Here is an 18,245-nt window from a genome sequence, read left to right as displayed (position 1 = left end):
TTTAGGATTTCCAGATAAAATTATCCTGGATTTAGGGTCAGCCCCAAAGCCAGTGACTGGTGTCCTTTAGACAGAGATGAGGACACCTGGAGTCACAGAGGGAAGAATGCCAGGTGAAGACAGAGGCAGGGGTTGGATGATGAAGAGGCAAGAAGGGGTGCTCCCCTAGAGCCTCAGAGAGCACATAGCCCCACCCACACCTTGATTTCAAGCTTGTTGATTTCAGGTTCTAGCCTGTAGAACTATGGAAGACTAAATTTCTGTTGTTTTAAGCCACAACGTTCATGGAAATTTGTTATGGCACCACAGGAAACTAATACAAAAGCAAAGTGTGTAATCCACCCACCCTATTCCTGTGTTCCCCGTTTCCTTTCCTGTGCATTTACTGTCATTAATTTCTTATATGTATTTCCAGAAACAGTCAGTGCTTACCAAATACATTCATCTCTATGTACTGTTTCAAATGAATGGTAGGAGGCAAGTACACTCTGCTCTGCACCTCACTCTTCCCTCTCAGTAATACATCTTGGAGTTCATTTCACATTAGTTCATACAGTGCTGGCTCATTCCTTTTAGCAGCTGCACACTCTTCATTTAACTATTTTTCCCCAATCTTTTGCTACTACTATAATTAATAGGGAAGAACAAATCTGACTTCATATTAGATCTGTTCTATTGCCTGTGCTTAGCCATGCTGGCTCTGCACCTTTCGTAAAAGAAGGTTGCCTATAGGCTGAAATATATAGGATAGCCCATTCTCAGGGTTCTGACCTTTAAGAGTTCATTCATATAGGGAGAAAAATTTGCAGAAAAGAGAATAACATTTGTTTTATTGGAGGTTTACAGGAACAGTGTGACCTGACCTACGTGGACATCTGCAAGAACAAAGGATTCCTACACCAAGAAGTTTGCAACAACTAACCACACAACTCCCTCACCTTGCCTTTAAAAGTGCTTTGCTGAAACCATTTGAGGAGTTCAGGGTTTTGGGGGCATGAGCCACCTCTCTCCTTGCATGGTCCTGCAATAAAATTACTCAGCTCCAAACTCCGATATTTTGGTTTGCTTGACCTCACTGTGTGTCGGGCACGTGAACTTGCATTCGGTTACACAGCAAAGCTGCAATGAATGCTCCCACACATTTTCCATTTGCACAAGTGTGGGTATATTCATACACTATATTTCTATCAGTGCAATTGTTGGGACAAAGGATGTATGCTTTCTAAATATTAATGGTTATGGTCCAATTATGCTCTCACCAGCATCATACAGTTCCATGTCCCTGCACACTTGCTGACAGAGCATGCCATCAGCCATCTCTATGTTTGACAATCTGATGAGGGGAAAATGGCATTATGATTTTACTTTACTACCTATGCATATGTATAGGAGCAATTTTAATTTTCTTTTCTGTGAAAAGGTAAAATACTTCCCTATTTTTCTGTTGGTTTGTTGAGTATTCTGATTTACAGAAGCCCATTACAGGTTAAGAAAATTTATATTTTTCTGTCATATAAATGGAATATAATGTTCCCAGATTTTTATTTGTCTTCTGACCTTGCTTATGGTGATGGATGGTTGCTATTATTTTTTAAATTACCTATAATTTATTTATCACATGTTTGATGTTACTGTATTTTTGTGTGTATGGTAAAATATACACATATACAAAACTGACCATTTTAACCATTTTTAAGTGTGAAGTTCTGTGGCATTAAGTATGTTCACATTGCTATGCAACCATCACCACCCTCCATCTCCAGAACTTTTTCATCTTACGAAATTGAAACTCTACACTTTAAACACTAACTCTTCATTCTCTCCTCACTCAGCCCCTGGCAACCACCATCCTTATGCTGCTGTGTTTTTGAATCATACTTAAAAAGATATTCCCTATTACCTATCAACATTGTCTCATTTTATTGAGGTAAGTTTTGGCTTTGTTTTCTAGATTTAAATATTTGATGTATCTGTAATTTATTTTTGGTAAAGATATAAAGGAGGCATATAAATTTACTTGTAAATGCAGTTTCCCAATCTCATTACAGATCTATTCTCTACCGATTTTTATTCCAACCTGGAATTTAGACCTATTTTGCAACTTTTTTTTTCCATTCATCTTTCTTTTCAAGAGCAGGCTTCATGCTCTTTTAATTATAAAATCTTAACATATGTTTTAAATTCTGGGTAAGGTGTTCCTCCCCTATCACTCTTACTTATTTTCCTAGCAATTATTTGTTTATTTTTTAATACAAACTTTATTATCAGCTTGTCTAGTTCGCACAAACATACTCTGTTGGTATTTTGTTGCAATTATGTTAAATATGTAAATTACTATAGTGATAATGTCATCAGGATGCTAATTCTTCTTATCCAAGAGGATGGCACACCTTTTCACTTGTTCATCTTTTGTATCACTCAGGAGTATCTTACATATTTCTTCATATAAGAGCCTTCACATTTCTTATTAACTTTATTTCTAAAAGTTTATTGTTATTGCTAAAAATAATAGTCTTTCTACCATAATACTGTTTAACTTGTTGTAGCTTGTATATGTGAAGTCAATTAATTTCTGTGTGTATTAATTTTGTACTTAATCAGCTGATTTCATCTTCTATTTGCTTGTAATATTTTTTCCTTCAATTTTCTTACATATTTCAAATACACAAATATATCACCTGTGAATAATGGCCATTTTTTCTCTTCTCTTACATATATTTTTGGCTTTTGGTATTAGTTAGTAATTCTGGAACAATGTTAAATACTAGTGGTAATGTTTTATCCTTTCCTTTTACCTAATTTTAATGGAAGAGATTCTTATGTTTTCTCATTAAACATGACACTGGTCTTTAATTTGAGATTACTCACTCATAGACACATGTACACACATGCAAATGTGCACACACAAGATTTCATTATGTTAAGAAACTATCTACTGTTATTTTTTTTTAATAAATTTATTTATTTATTTTTGCTGTGTTGGGTCTTCAGTTCTGTGCAAGGGCTTTCTCTAGTTGTGGCAAATGGGGGCTACTCTTCATCGTGGTGCATGGGCCTCTCACTATCGCAGCCTCTCTTGTTGCGGAGCACAGGCTCCAGACGTGCAGGCTCAGTAGCTGTGGCTCAGGGGCCCAGTTGCTCCGTGGCATGTGGAATCTTCCCAGACCTGGGCTCGAACCTGTGTCCCCTGCATTGGCAGGCAGATTCTCAACCACTGTGCCACCAGGGAAGCCCTCTACTGTTATTTTTTAAAGGGATTTGATCAAAAATAAATGTTAGATTTTTTTAATGTCTTTTCAGCATCTACAGAGACGATCATGTTTTATATACAAAAGTATCAGTTATAGTAATAAAATTGCATTGTACTCAGAAAACTGTATTGAGATTTCTGTCTTAAACTATACTTGCATTTTTAAAAAATAGACCAGAAATTTGACAATTATTTTAATGTTGTCGGACAGAATATTTTATTAATATTTAATTTAGGATGTTGCATCAACATTTATGACAGGTCAGTCAGTAGGTTTTTTTATTTGCTCTTTTAATTGTTGTTCTATGATTTATAAATTTTATTTAAATAATTTGAAAGATTTTCTGCTTTTTCTCTGCTCTTCAACAGTTTACAAAGACTTAGACTTACCTATTCTTTAAAGTTTGGGTAGAATTTCTGTCAGTGAATTTGTTACTGTAATTTCTTTTGTGGTTATATCTTTCATTTATGGTGTTTGCTTTCATTTATAGTGTTGTGTATCTTTTGCCAACCCAGAGGATTTTATTTAATTTTTGTTCCAGCAATGAACTTTATACATTTAACACATTTAAAAACTGAATCCTCTGTTTCTTTAAATGGTCCCCATTACTTCCTTACTGTAATAGGGTTCCTAGGGCATTCCCAGTGATAAGCACCTCTCCTCTCTCTTCCACACTGTATTTTAGTTGATTATTATTTTAGTGTTTACCTTTAAAGTTTAAAAATATGTATGCCAATATTATCTTATTTATCCATTTTGAAATGGTTGTCTTGACACAAGACAAGGGCATCAGAATACTCAAGTTATCATTTACCCTTTCTCCTACTGCCTTTGGAGCTTGGGCTGGTTGGGTGTTTTATACAGCATTAGGATCTGCAACATTCACAGCATATTCTCTAATCATAATTCCTACATTGGCTTTAGTTTTGTTTCATTAAAAAGATTTAGTTGCAATTGCCTGTCTTTTTCCCATAATATATTCATTCATCTGTTGGTTATCTGAAATTTGTCTTCAGCACTTTCTTCAGGACCTGCTAAAAGGATCTACAATGATTTAACAATGTTTGTTCTGCTGCCTTTATAATTAAAAAGCTCTTTGCCTTGGAATAGAATTTTGGCTATACTTCCATTCCATGAGAACTTAGAAAGTACTGTTCTACTTTCTTCTAATATTAAATGTGTATATGGAGAAGGCTAAGGCTTAAAAGCAGTCATGTGTTTTGTCTCATTAAATGTGGCAATCATCTACATGGATGAAAAGGAACTGTTTTTCTAGTCTTGCTTGAAGTTCAATAATTTTGTTAGTATACTTTTAATATATAATGTTTTGTGTCAGTTTTTCCTAGACAATCAGTTTGTAGATTTAAAATTGTTTTTCTTTATGGAATGTTTTCTTTAAATGTATGTTTATATATTTCCATGGGTTTGCTCTTAAATTATATCTCTTCTGTTTCAGCAATCCTTAATTAACATATATGGCACTAATTCTCCATCAAACTATAATTATTTTTTTAAGTTTTAGATATTGCAAGGTTCAGGGGTCAGCAATCTTCCCATCTGTCTTGAGATTTCTCTTCTGCTTGAAGCACTCTCTGTTTCAGAAACTTTCACAAGTATTTTATTTACCTACAACTCTCAGCTGATATTTTCTAAATCAAGGCATATCCAAAAATACTGACTTTAACCCTGACAAGTGAATGGTGTTTATTTAGGAATATGTTCTTGGGTCAAAATCCTTTCCTCTTAGTATTTTGTTGACATTATTTCACTGTCTCTGAGGTCCATGGCCAGAGAAGAAAGGTCTAATGCTAATCTTATTTCAATTGTTTAAGTGTCTGTTTCTTTCATTTTGGAAGCTGAAACAATTTACACTTTATACTTGGAATGTCAGGACTTCAAAAAGATACGTCTAGGCATCTCTTCACTTTTTAAATTAATCTTTTCTCTACCTAATGAGCTTTTTCAATCTGCAGGCCCAAGACTTTATTTTTTATTTTATTTTATTGTGGAGAGAATGCTTAACATGAGATCCACTGTCTTAACAAAATTCTAAATATAAAATACATTATTGTTGATTGCAGGTACAGTGTTGTACACAGATCTCTAGACCTTATTCATCTTGCTTGACTGAAATTTTGTGCTTATTGATTAGTAACTCCCATTTACTCCTCTTCCAAGTCCCTGGCAGCCCCCATTTCACTTTTTGATTCCATGAATTTGACTATTTAAGATACCGCTTATAAGTAGACTCATGCAGTATTTGTCTTTTTATGACTGGTTTATTTCACTTAGCATAATGCCCTCAATGTTCATCCATGCTGTCACATATGGCAGAATTTCCTTCTTTTTTAAGGTTGAATAACATTCCATTTTATGTATATATCCCACATTTTCTCTATCCATTCATCTGTCCATGAAGATTTAAGTTGTTTCCATGTTTTAGCTATTGTGAATAATGCTGCAATGAACATGGGAGTAAAAATATCTCTTTAAGATCCTGATTTCAATTCTTTTGGATAAATACCCAGAAGTGGGATTACTGGATATATGGTGGTTCTACCTGTAATTTTTGATGGTTTTTCATAGTGGCTGCACCTTTTGCATTTCCATCAATAGTGTGCAAGTATTTCATATCCTCACCAAATGTTGTCTTTTGTACTTTTGATAATGACCATCCTAATAGATGTGAAGTGATATCTTATTGTGGGTTTGATTTGCATTCCCTGATGATTACTAATGTTGAGCACCTTTTCATGTACTTGTTGGCCATTTATTTATATGTCTTCTTTGGAAAAATGTCTGTTCAGATCCTTTGCTCATTTTTTAATTGGGTTATTAGTGTTTTTACTATTGAGTTACAGGAGCTCCTTATATATTTTGGATATTAACCCCCTTATCAAATATATAGCTTGCAAATATTTTCTCCCATTCTGTAGGTTGCCTTTTTACTCTGTTTATTGTTTCTTTTCCTGAACAGAAGTTTTTTAGTTGGATGTAGTCTCACTTGTTTATTTTTGTTTTTATTACCTGTGCTTTTGGTGTCATATCCATGAAATCGTTGTCAAGACCAATGTCATGAAGGTTTGCTCCTATGTTTTCTTCTAGGAGTTTTACAGTTTCAGATCTTATGTTTAAGTCTTTAATCCATTTTGAGTTAATTTCTGTATATGGTACAAGATAAGGGCCCAATGTCATTCTTTTGTATGTGGATATTCAGTTTTGACTCAAGAGAAATTTTCCTTTTTTTATCTAATCATTATCTCTCTTTGAGCTGTTTATTTTTATCTCTTTGGACTGCTGAATCATTTGGTTGTTATAGTTCCTCAAATTACTTTCAGTTTCTAACATTTTTTCTTTCATTATTTCTACTCCTTCAGTACTTTTGTTCTAAATTGTGAAATATTTTTCCAGTTTGTCCATAACATTTAGATTTGGGAAAGTCATTTTGTGCTCTAACTGAACCTCCTTTTAAGCCTTATTACATTTTTGTTAAAATTGTCAACTGGTTTTTCTGCCTGTTCTGCTTCGCTGATGTTGACTTGTAGCTTGTAATTCCCCCTAAGTTCACTGTTACTCTTCTTTGGCTGCTCACATTTCTGTACACACCCTCAGCTGCTGGGTCACTTAGAGTCTGTAGAGAAGTGGTAAACCAATAATGTGGGCAGATCTACTTTCTTTCATGCTGATTGGCAGTGAGCAAGCTTACAAACTGTTAAGTCTCTGTCAAGGCAGAAGGATGAAGTATTTTATATATATGTAGTCTGTAAACTGCTGTTCCTCAAAATTGGTCCTTCAACAAAAAAATAAAAGTTATCTACATAGACATATTCCACAGCCTGAACCCTGTACTCAGATTTCCCTTATACACCCCTCACTGAAGCCAGCCCCATCTTCTGCATATAACATGTCTTCTATAAATAGTAAATTCCCTGTTCACAGCAATGGATAGATTTATACAATAGCTAAATCTTCAAGCAATCCTGGGCAAACAGCCTAAAAAGAGGAAGCCCTGTCACGTGCATTATCCCATGTCATCCTTACAACAGCCCTGTGAAGCATAGGCGATGCCCTTCCCTCCCAAAGGAGGAAACAGAGGCCCAGAGAGTTAGCCATTGTCTCCTGTTAAAATGGAGAGGCTGTTGTATGGCTCTGGCTTAGCCTGAGGTTAAACCTCAGGTCTGTGCACCACACCCTCCCTTCCCATGTTTCCAGAATAGCTAGAGAAGCGGTCAGTGGCTGTGACTCAGACTGCAGAGAAGTGGCACTGAGACCACAAGTGAGTACTTTACAAAAACTACCACAGGAAACTAATTTCAAGCATAATAGAGAACGTTCAAACTTAACTAGTAAATTAAATACAAAAAGTTACCACAAGATACCATGCTGGTCTGACAGCCTGACGAAGATGAAAACCACTGACCTTGCTCAGTGCTGGTGGGAGTGTAATGACAGGCGTTCTCAGTCCCCGTGAGTGGAAATAAAATGTTAGCAATTCTGTGAAAAAACACTTGGATGTGTGTATCAAAGAACCTTTAAAGGGCTGTTTAAAATGTGACGTGATAATTCTAATTCTGGGGTTTTATCTGAAATGAGGTCAAAGATTTATGAAGCATGTGGTTTGTTTCAGCATGATTTAAGATTAGAAAAAGTTGAAAATAAATTATATATCCAACATAAAGAAAAAATATGTAAAGAAAAATAATCCCACAGAAGAAAAAAGTCTGGAAAGAGTTGTGACAAATTGCTTGAGTTGGCTACTTCATGGATGGAAGTCTGGATAGGTATATATTTTTATAATTACATGTTTTTAAATTTTTCTATCATGTGTTATTTGATCATCAGATCAAATATGACAGGCCCCAGTCTGGCCTGCTGGAGGTCATAACAGAGTAAGGAACAGCACATAGAATCACGTATGTGCAGTAAGGCAGGAAGGTCCTCTTGTTGTAGTAGGGAAATCCTTGAATGCTGATAGGGCAGAAGATCAGAATAGAATCAAAGAACCTACAAAGACTGCAAATAAGCACATGAAAAGGTATTCTACATCATTTGTCATTAAGGAAATGCTAATTAAAACATGAAATACTGGGGGCTTCCCTGGTGGCTCAATGGTTGGGAATCTGTCTGCCAATGCAGGGGACACGGGTTCGAGCCCTGGTCTGGGAGGATTCCCACATGCCACGGAGCAACTAAGCCTGTGAGCCACAACTACTGAGCCTGTGCGTCTGGAGCCTGTGCTCTGCAACAGGAGAGGCCGTGACAGTGAGAGGCCCGTGCACCGCGATGAAGAGTGGCCCCCGCTCGCCGCAACTGGAGAAAGCCCTCGCACAGAAACGGGGACCCAACACAGCCAAAAAATAAATAAATAAATAAATAAATAAATAAATTTGTTTAAAAAAACATGAAATACTGATACTACTAAGAGTGTATTAGAATGACTAAACCCAAAAAGCTGACAAAACCAGTTGCTGGCAAGAACATGGTGCAAAAGGAACTCTCCTCCATTGCTGGTAAGAATGCAAAATGGTACAGCCGCTTTGGAAGAGTTTCGCAGTTACTTACAAAGTCAGACATGTTCTTTATCATGTGATCTAGCGATTGCACTCCTAGGTATTTACCCAACTGATTTTAAATTCTGCCCACACGAAAACCTACCTGTAAATGTTTGTAGCCACTTTATTCATAATTGCCAAAATCTGGAATCAACCAAGACATCCTTCAAATCTGCGAATAGATAAACAAATTTTGGATGGAATAGAATGAAGTATTATTTAGCAATAAACAGAAATGAGGCTATCAGGGGGTACAAAAACATATGAATCTTCAATGCACATTGCTAAGTGAAAGAAGACAGTCTGAAAAGAGCATATGCTGTGGGATTTCATTATATAGAGACAAGAAAGAGTGGTTGCCAGGGATTTGGAAAGGGAAGATAGTTGAATCATAGGGTATCTTTTAGTGTAGTGATGCTATTCTGTTTGATTCCATAATGGTGAATACATGAACCATGCATGCATTTGTCAAAATGCATGGAACTTTACAGCACAAAGAGGAACCTTATGTATAAAAATGTTCAAAAATCATTTGGGAAGTCAGGGACTTACAGGGTTGGATGTAGACTGTGACAAAAGAAACTCACTGTATTACAAATGTATGACACAACCTTACCAAAGAGAGTGGGGGGGGGAAGTGCTGACCTAAGTAGTTTCAGAAATGAATATATATTGTAAGACTGAGGCAAAGGAAATGTGCATAAGCACTGTACTCTAGTGAAAGTGTTGTTTTCTTTCAAGATATGGGTTAACACACCTGAAACTACCATACACATATATGGAATTAGAAAGGAATTGAATGGTAGAGGGTGGGTGCAAGAGTTCTCACTGTTAAAGCAGGAAGTTACATACAAGCAAGGGTAGGAGGCTAAAATGATCCATAGGTAATGGATTAGAGTTGGAGACATCAGTACCAACTCATGTTTAGCTTCATATAGAGGGGTACATACAAAAATATTTATAGATCTGTTAATATCCATAAATATAGACACATATATAGTATGTGTACTTACAAATTTCCTTGCTCTTTCAGCCAAGAAGATCTAGAAGAAATGACTCCCTGGTAGCACCTAACACTCATATCTTGGTTTCTAATACTATTCTCCAATAAAAGGAAAAAGGACTCCTTGGAGAAATGGCTTATTCTTGAGGCAGGGAATATACAAGATGAGAGCCTGGAACATCTTATTGTGCCCCCCAAAAAGGATATACTAAAACACACACACACACACGCACACAAAGTGATTGGATAAATAAATAAATGTGGAATAATAGACTAATTTCCTCTGTAGAAAAATTTCAAGTAATATATGCAGATACTCCACATTAAAGAAGGCAAAGTGAAACTGTCCCCTCCTTAAGTGGGGGCTGTGCATAATGACTTCCCTCCAAAGAGTACAATATGCAAGGGGGCAGGGAGAATAAAAGTTGAGGAACCAAAAAAACCCTGGTCACTCAGCCAGGTGATCAAGGTTAAGATCAACAGTGATAAGTCATGTGGATAATATGTACCCTTAATGTGATGTAATGAGAATGGCTTTACCTCTGCAGTCTTCCTCCTAAAAACCCATATGTTTAGTCTAATCCTGAGAAAAACGTTAGTAAAATCCCAACCGAGGAACATTCTGCAAAATATCTGATGAGTACACCTCAAAAATGTCAAGGTCATCAAAAACAAGGAAAGTCTGAGAAATTGTCACAACCCAGAGAACCTAAGGAGACACAAAAACTCAATGGAATGTGCTGTCCTGGATGACATCCTGGACATAGGTAAAACTAAAGCAAGATGAATAAAGTATGGACATTAGTTGATAATAATATACCAATATTGGTTCATTTTTTGTGACAAATATACCATATTACAGTAAGATGTTAATAATAGGGGAAATTGCCTATGGGGTATATGGGAATGCTATGTACTACCTTCACAATTTTTTCTGTATATCTAATACTATTCTAAAATAAAAATATATTAATAAAAATAAATCACATTATCACTGTATTTAATTAAGTGCAAGTTTATACATAAAACATTTAATTTTAAAAAATTATGAATTATTTATTTTTTGTTTTTAATTGATTGCCTTGGGAGACTGACCTAAGAAAACATCAGTAAGATTTATGTCAGAGAATATTTTGCCTATGGTTCTCTTCTAGGAGTTTTATGGTGTCATGTCTTATACATGTCTTTAAGCCATTTTGAGTTTGTTTTTTGTATATGGTGTGAAGGAGTGTTCTAACTTCATTGATTTACATGCAGCTGTCCAGCTTTACCAACACCACTTGCTGAAGAGACTGTCTTTTCTCCATTGTATATTCTTGCCTCCTTTGTCGAAGATTAATTGACTGTAGGTGTGTGGGTTTATTTCTGGGCTCTCTATTCTGTTCCATTGATCCATATGTCTGTTTTTGTGCCAGTACCATGCTGTTTTGATTACTGTAACTTTGTAGTATTGTATGAAGTCTGGAAGGTTATGCCTCTGGCTTTGTTCTTTTTGCTCAAGATTGCTTTGGCAAATCTGGGTCTTTTGTGGTTCCATATAAATTTAGGATTATTTGTTTTAGTTCTGTGAAAAATGTCATGGATAATTGATAGGGATCACATTAAATCTGTAGATTGCTTTGGATAGTATGGCCATTTTAACAATATTAATTCTTCCAACCAAGAGCATGGGATATCTTTCCATTTCTTTGAATCATCTTCAATTTCCTTTATCAATGTTTTATCGTTCTCAGCATATGTCTTTCATCTCCTTGGTCAGGTTTATTCCTAAGTTTGTTTGTTTTGTTTTGTTTGATGTGATTTTAAAAGAAGTTTCTTTTCTTTTTTTTTTTACTTTCCCTTTCTGATATTTCCTTGTTAGTGTAAAGAAATGCAACTGATTTCTGTATGTTAATCGTGTATTCTGCTATATTGCTGAATTCGCTTATCAGTCCTAGTAGTTTTCATGTGGAGTCTTTAGGGTTTTCTATAAGTTATCTGCATACAATGACAATTTTCTTTCTTTCCTTCCAATGTGGATATGTTTTATTTCTTTTTCTTGTCTGATCAGTGGGGTTAGGACTTCCTAATCAAACTTATAAGCTTTTGCACAGCAAAGAAAACCATCAACAAAATGAAAAGACAACCTTCAGACTGAGAGAGAATATTTGCAAACAATATGACTGACAAGGGCTTAATTTCCAAAATATACAAACAGCTCATACAATTCAATAACAAAAAAACAAACAACCCAATCAAAAAAATGGGCAGAAGACCTTAATAGACATTTCTCCAAAGGAGACACACAGATAGCTAATAAACACATGAAAAGATACTAAAAACTGCTAATTATTAGAGAAATGCAAATCAGAACTACAGTGAGGTATCACACCACTCTGGTCAGCATGGCCATCATCAAAAAGGCTACAAATAATAAATGCTGAAGAAGGTGTGGAGAAAAGGGAACCCTCCGACACTGTTGGTGGAAATGTAAATTGGTGCAGCCACTATGGAAAACAGTATGGAGCTTCCTTAAAAAAACTAAAAATAGAGCTACCATATGATCTAGCAATCCCACTCCTGGGCATATATCTGGAGAAAACTCTAATTCACAAAGACACATGCACCCCAATATTCATAATAGCACTATTTACAATAGCCAAGACATGGAAACAACCTAAGTATCTATGAACAGCTGAATGGATAAAGAAGATGTGGTATACTTTCTCCCTTTCCTAATCTTTTCCTTGGACTCCCATATCCACTTTGTGGTCATGGGTTGACAGTAATTATAGCTAATGTATAGATCTGGTGCAGGAATAAAATTTTGAAATGAAGTGTGACTAAAAATAAAAAAAGATGTGGTATATATATACAATAGAATACTAGTCAGCCATAAAAAAGAATGAAATAATGCCATTTGCAGCAATATGGATGGACCTAGAGATTATCATACTAAGTGAAGTAAGTCAGACAGAGAAAGACAAATATCATTTGTTATCACTTATATGTGGAATCTAAAATACAAATGAACTTATTTATTTATTTATTTATTTATTTATCTGTGGTACGCGGGCCTCTCACTGTTGTGGCCTCTCCCGTTGCAGAGCACAGGCTCCAGACGCACAGGCTCAGCGGCCATGGCTCACGGGCCTAGCCGCTCTGCGGCATGTGGGATCTTCCCGGATCAGGGCACGAACCCGTGTCTCCTGCATCAGCAGACAGATTCTCAACCACTGCGCCACCAGGGAAGCCCCCAAATGAACTTATTTACAAAACAGAAACAGACTCACAGACATAGAAAACAAACTTACGGCTACCAAAGAGGAAAGGGGGGGATGGATAAATTAGGAGTTTGGGATTAGCAGACACAAACTACTATATATAAAATAGATAAACAACAAGGTCCTACTGTATAGCACAGGGAACTATATGTAGTATCTTGTAATACACTATAGTGGAAAAGAATATATATATATATATATATATATATATATATATATAACTGAATCACTTTGTTGTACACCTGAAACTAACAGAACAATGTAAATCAACTATACATCAATAAATTTTTTAATTAAAATATTATGAAAATAATGGAAACTTTCTAAAGCAATGTAGATAGTTTGAATCACAAGTAATTGAACCTTGGTCTTAAACAATTCAAAATATTATACTACCTTTTTTTCCTGTTTTTTTTTTTAGTGAACTAATTGTTAAAGACCCTGAATCATGTCGAGGTTTTCTTCTATTTTGATGTTGAAGTCTTTTCTTATTATCTTGTAGTTGTAGTCACAAAGACTTTTATGTAAATATACTTTTCAGTGTCTACAAAGAGAAATGTAGCTTGATAACATTTTTCTTTCTTTTTTAGACAATTTTGAGTGTTCATCTGAACTAAATATTCCTAGAATATGCACATAACAACTGAAGGATTATTTTTATCAGTTAATCTATAAAGTTTCTCAAGAAAGGGGAAACAAAAAAGATGTGAGGAAGCAGTCTTTAAACAAAGAGCTAATTATCTTCTGTAAGGACAGGGAAGAAAATTTAGAAGTATTTTTTAAAAGATTTTGACATATACACACATGAAAGAGAGTGTCATGAAACTGGTTTTGACATAATGTGGGTCTCTGAGAATTTTAGCAAGTCATCTGACCAAAAAGCCCACATTTAGTCCCCAAGAAAGAAAATGAAGGGGGGATCCTCTCACTTAAATAAGATGGTCTCTCTTTCAGACAAATAAGGCAATTCCCTCATGAGGCCTTTTTTAATTCTTGGTTCCTAAAGTCTCTAGAAAATGTCCAGCCAAATGTTGAAGTTCATGCAACGGGATGATGTGCCAGCCAATTTTTCTTTATGATCAGATCTGCATTTTTTGGCTTCAAAAGATCAAGAAAAGTTGGGAAGGTCTTTGGAAATGTCTCAGTAGCTAATCCTGAACACTGTTTAAAGATGCTGCTTAGAGAGATTGTTTCTCACATTTTTCATTAGCTTTAGCTAAAGAATATTTAAGGAAAATTTTGGGCCTAAATTGCCTTCTTGGACCAATTAAAGAAAGCAGACTATTGAACAGTTGGAATTTTGTTTCCTTTTGTTCTAAAGCACAGCTCAAATGAACAATTTCATCCATATTAAACATTCTCTAAAGTGGCCTCTGTGGTTTCAAATTGTTTTTGTGCAATTGTGCCAGTTAGAAAGATATGCACAAGAATTGGACTCCTAAAGGTAAAGCATAAGAAACGCAAGAGGTCAGCCTGGAGGAGGTATGGTTTATACTGAAAAGACCCCACAAAAACTGCCAAGAGTCTGTAAGGACAGCTCTTGTGTATTTCTGTATCTCTGGAACTTGACAAAGACCACACATCACCTACTGGGGCCAGACAAAATATCCTGGTTTCAAGCAGACAAAACTAAATTCAAAAAGCAGACAGGCCATTAGACTAGCAGGTGTTAGGACCTAAAAAAACAGTCTTGCCAAAGAACAATGCAAACCTGGCCTAATAACAAAATCCCAAGGGACCTGATTCCTAAGAAAACATAATAAACCCAATGCCAAAAGGCTTCAAGGAAAGAGAGAAGTTTAACTCAGCATGAACTTACCTTCCTGCCAGGGCAGGTGGCACCTGGTGTAGGTGGAGGCACAGGACCTCCTCAGATGTGGGCATCATCACTGGGCCAAGTCTGCCAGGCAAGGCAAGAAGCTCCCAGAACTTCTATTTCTGTCAGCGCCCTCCACCAAAGACCAGCAGCAACATCCCTGTAGTTGGACAAGTTGGTTTGATTATTCCTTGAGGTGAGAGAGAACATGCACTATAGGGAATCATGGCATCTCCATGAGAGGCTGCTGGAAAGAACTCAGTGTATGATTTGGATTCTGGCTGGGTGAGTCAAGAGAGGGTCAGAGGAAGCAGGAGTTTGTCCTGTTTGGGATGCCAGAAAGCGGAGGCAGTTCTCTAACTGGGTATCCCAATTCATCTTATCCAGGGGAAGGCAGCCCAGACTAGAAGAGGATAAATGTTGTAATTGATCAAGAAATTGAAGCCACTCATTTCAGCCAAAAGAGGGGGTGTTTGTTATTTTGTGCGTGGCGCAGGGACATTTTTTGTCTGTATTTCACATGACGGTGAAGTGGCCTCAGAGGGACCTTGTCTGAGGCTGGTGTTCTATAAGATTGCTTAAGTCCACCAGGAGAATAACATGGCCAGCTGCCTGGACATCTGGGGCTATTTTTTCCCTTTCTCAAAACTAAAGTTTTGGGGAGTAGACACAGGGCAACAATTAGCATTAACTAATCATACTATAGGGTGGGAAGTGAATTACAAGGATGTGTACAAGGTAAGTGGTGGCAGGATGGAGGGAATTGTCCAGTGGGGCTGTGACTTGCGGGGAGAGGAAGGGGACAGAGCTTGGTTACAGGAAAATGTCCTAATAAAGTGAGATTCAAGCTGAGTGTTGGCAGAGAAGTAGATAATCCTTAGGCAAGGGGCACAAAGTGGGGAGAAGAGGACATTTTAGCAGAAATATACCAGCACACATAAAGGAAAGGAGTTTTCAAACTTAGGGCACATTAAGAGAAACTACAAAGAATCCAAATCATAGAGAAATGAGGCTGTGTGTCGGCATGTTAATGACCTTTCTGAATAGCTAAACCATTTGATCTTACATGATTAATAACCATGGAAAGGTTGTAAGTGGTGGACTAACATAATCATAATAGACAAGAAGCAAACCCAAGGCACAGAGAATCCAGCTAGGCAGCTTTCTCAGTAATTCTGGAGTGACCCAATGAAGGCTGCAACTAGGGCTCTGTTGATGGGACAGGGGGAGGAAAGTGACAGAGACTTGAGTCCTGTTTATAACCAGAGGTGAATTTCCAAGAAGTGAATGAGGCTTAAGCTTCAGGAACCTCCCTTTGCACTGGTCCCTTTCACATTCCTGGGAGTGGCCCGTGAAATGTCTTAGACAATCATATGTGACATAGACAGAGCCAGAAGCCAGTCTGTGGAAAATTCTTCCAATTACCAGATGCGTAAAATTTTAGGTAGAAGATGTGATTACCATAGGTCTCCTCTTAGGAATATGCTTGATGTATATATTTGGACAACATTCAAACACCCCCAAATACTTTTCTGGATAGGAATTAGAAGTAATAGAACTTAGAAGAATTCCTGTGATTGTCAAACAGAAACTCATAGCCATGCTACAAGCCGTGAATAGATACCTGTGTGTGAAGTTGTGTGTTTTGTGCATTCCAATACAATAGATCACATTGTGGGATATTTGATGAACTTTCGACACATCATATGAAACAGCACATAAATCATACCAAAGCAATAATTCGTTAACAGAACATAAACAAGATAAACTCTTGGATTATTGGATAATCCAGTTAATGAAAAGGAGTAAACCATATGAGTTCATTGGAAAAATAAATTCCTCACTGATTTGACACAAAATACTTTTTTCAACAAAGATTGCAAAGACAGAAAGGCCTTTGAAGATGCTGCTTCAATGAGACATGATAACAAACTGATCATTGGTCTAGGGAATAATTGAAATACCTTGAAATTTTATAATTCAGACACAGGAGAACTGAAACAGCAGTCTCCTTAATTTGACAGCAATATCAAAAATTTATATGACGTTACCAATAATACTTTCATAAAAATATTGTAGTCACAATTTTGTATTCTTTTTTCTTTAAATGAATCACAACACTTGACCAAGCTCTAAGCTCCACGAACTTGAACAGGCTTCTGCTTACCCTGTGCTTTCCCAAGAGTTATTTTCCTGCCAGCTTTATTCCTTCAAAATCCAGACAGCATCACTATAAAGTCACATTTTTTTCTACTGATTCAGCAATCTCTTCAATCATTTGCTAATTCTCCTAAATTATGACTGGGTTTTTAACATACTTTGAAATGCAACGTATTTTAGAAGAGTTCACATTTTAGAGATGAATCTACAAATTCTTTTTATATGTGTAAAGGAATATTTACTGCCCTTAATAATTTGGGAATTCTCATCAATTTAAATAAAGTTGAAGCCGTCAATTACATTTTAACTCTGCTCTTATAAACCCAGAATAGATTTGTTAAGCAAATAATCTGACTGCTCTTTTCCAACCCCACAGCCCTTCTAGAATAAATATTACCTACTAGACTTTCATCTTTGCACTGTTACTTTTATAAGCAGCTCCTTTGTCCCTTTTTCTGTTTGTTCATCCTGTTTTCCATAAACCTTAATCATCAAAATGAGATCATTAGGTAACATTTAACCTAATTCCTGGCTTCTGCTCCGCTGAATGTACACAATGCCTTGCCTAACCTGTTGATTCCTTTCCTGGATTAAAAGGAGTAAGAATGGAGAATTAAGTAGTTAAAGAATGACTAACTCTCTACCCCCAGCTTCCCCCTTAGTAAATGTGCAGCAGAACCACACAATCAAGATAGCATCCAGAGGAAGATCAGGAGAAGGCAGCAGGTCTGCATGGAATGGAAAAATGATGAAGAATCTGACCTCCTACCTTAATGATTAACTGAAATTGTTTCCCCTTTCTCCCTTTAAAAATTGTCATGGCTGAGCAGAATCTTCAGAGTTGGTCTCAGAGCATGAGTCCACCTTCCCCCCAGATTGCTGACTTTTCTGAATAAAGCACCTTTCCTTTCTACTGACACTTGCCTCTCAATTAATGGCTTTTGAGCTGTGAGTAGCCGAACCTGAGCTCAGTAACACTTTAAAAAGCAAAGTATCTATATCCTAGAAGCAAGTGTAATTTTTTGTTTCTCTTGATGTTGGAAAAACTCATATTTTAACAGCATGCTTTCTATTAAGCTCTCCTGTTAATGTGGTGGGTGAATCTGAGTGCTCACAGTAAGAGGAAGAAGAATTGGCTTGAAATATATGGAATTTCCATTGTAGTAAATTAAAAAAAGAGGATTATTATTTGTGTGTGTG

The sequence above is a fragment of the Hyperoodon ampullatus genome (assembly GCF_949752795.1).
Source record: "Hyperoodon ampullatus genome assembly, chromosome: 3".
Lineage (NCBI taxonomy): Eukaryota > Metazoa > Chordata > Mammalia > Artiodactyla > Ziphiidae > Hyperoodon > Hyperoodon ampullatus.
This window is presented reverse-complemented; position numbering follows the sequence as displayed.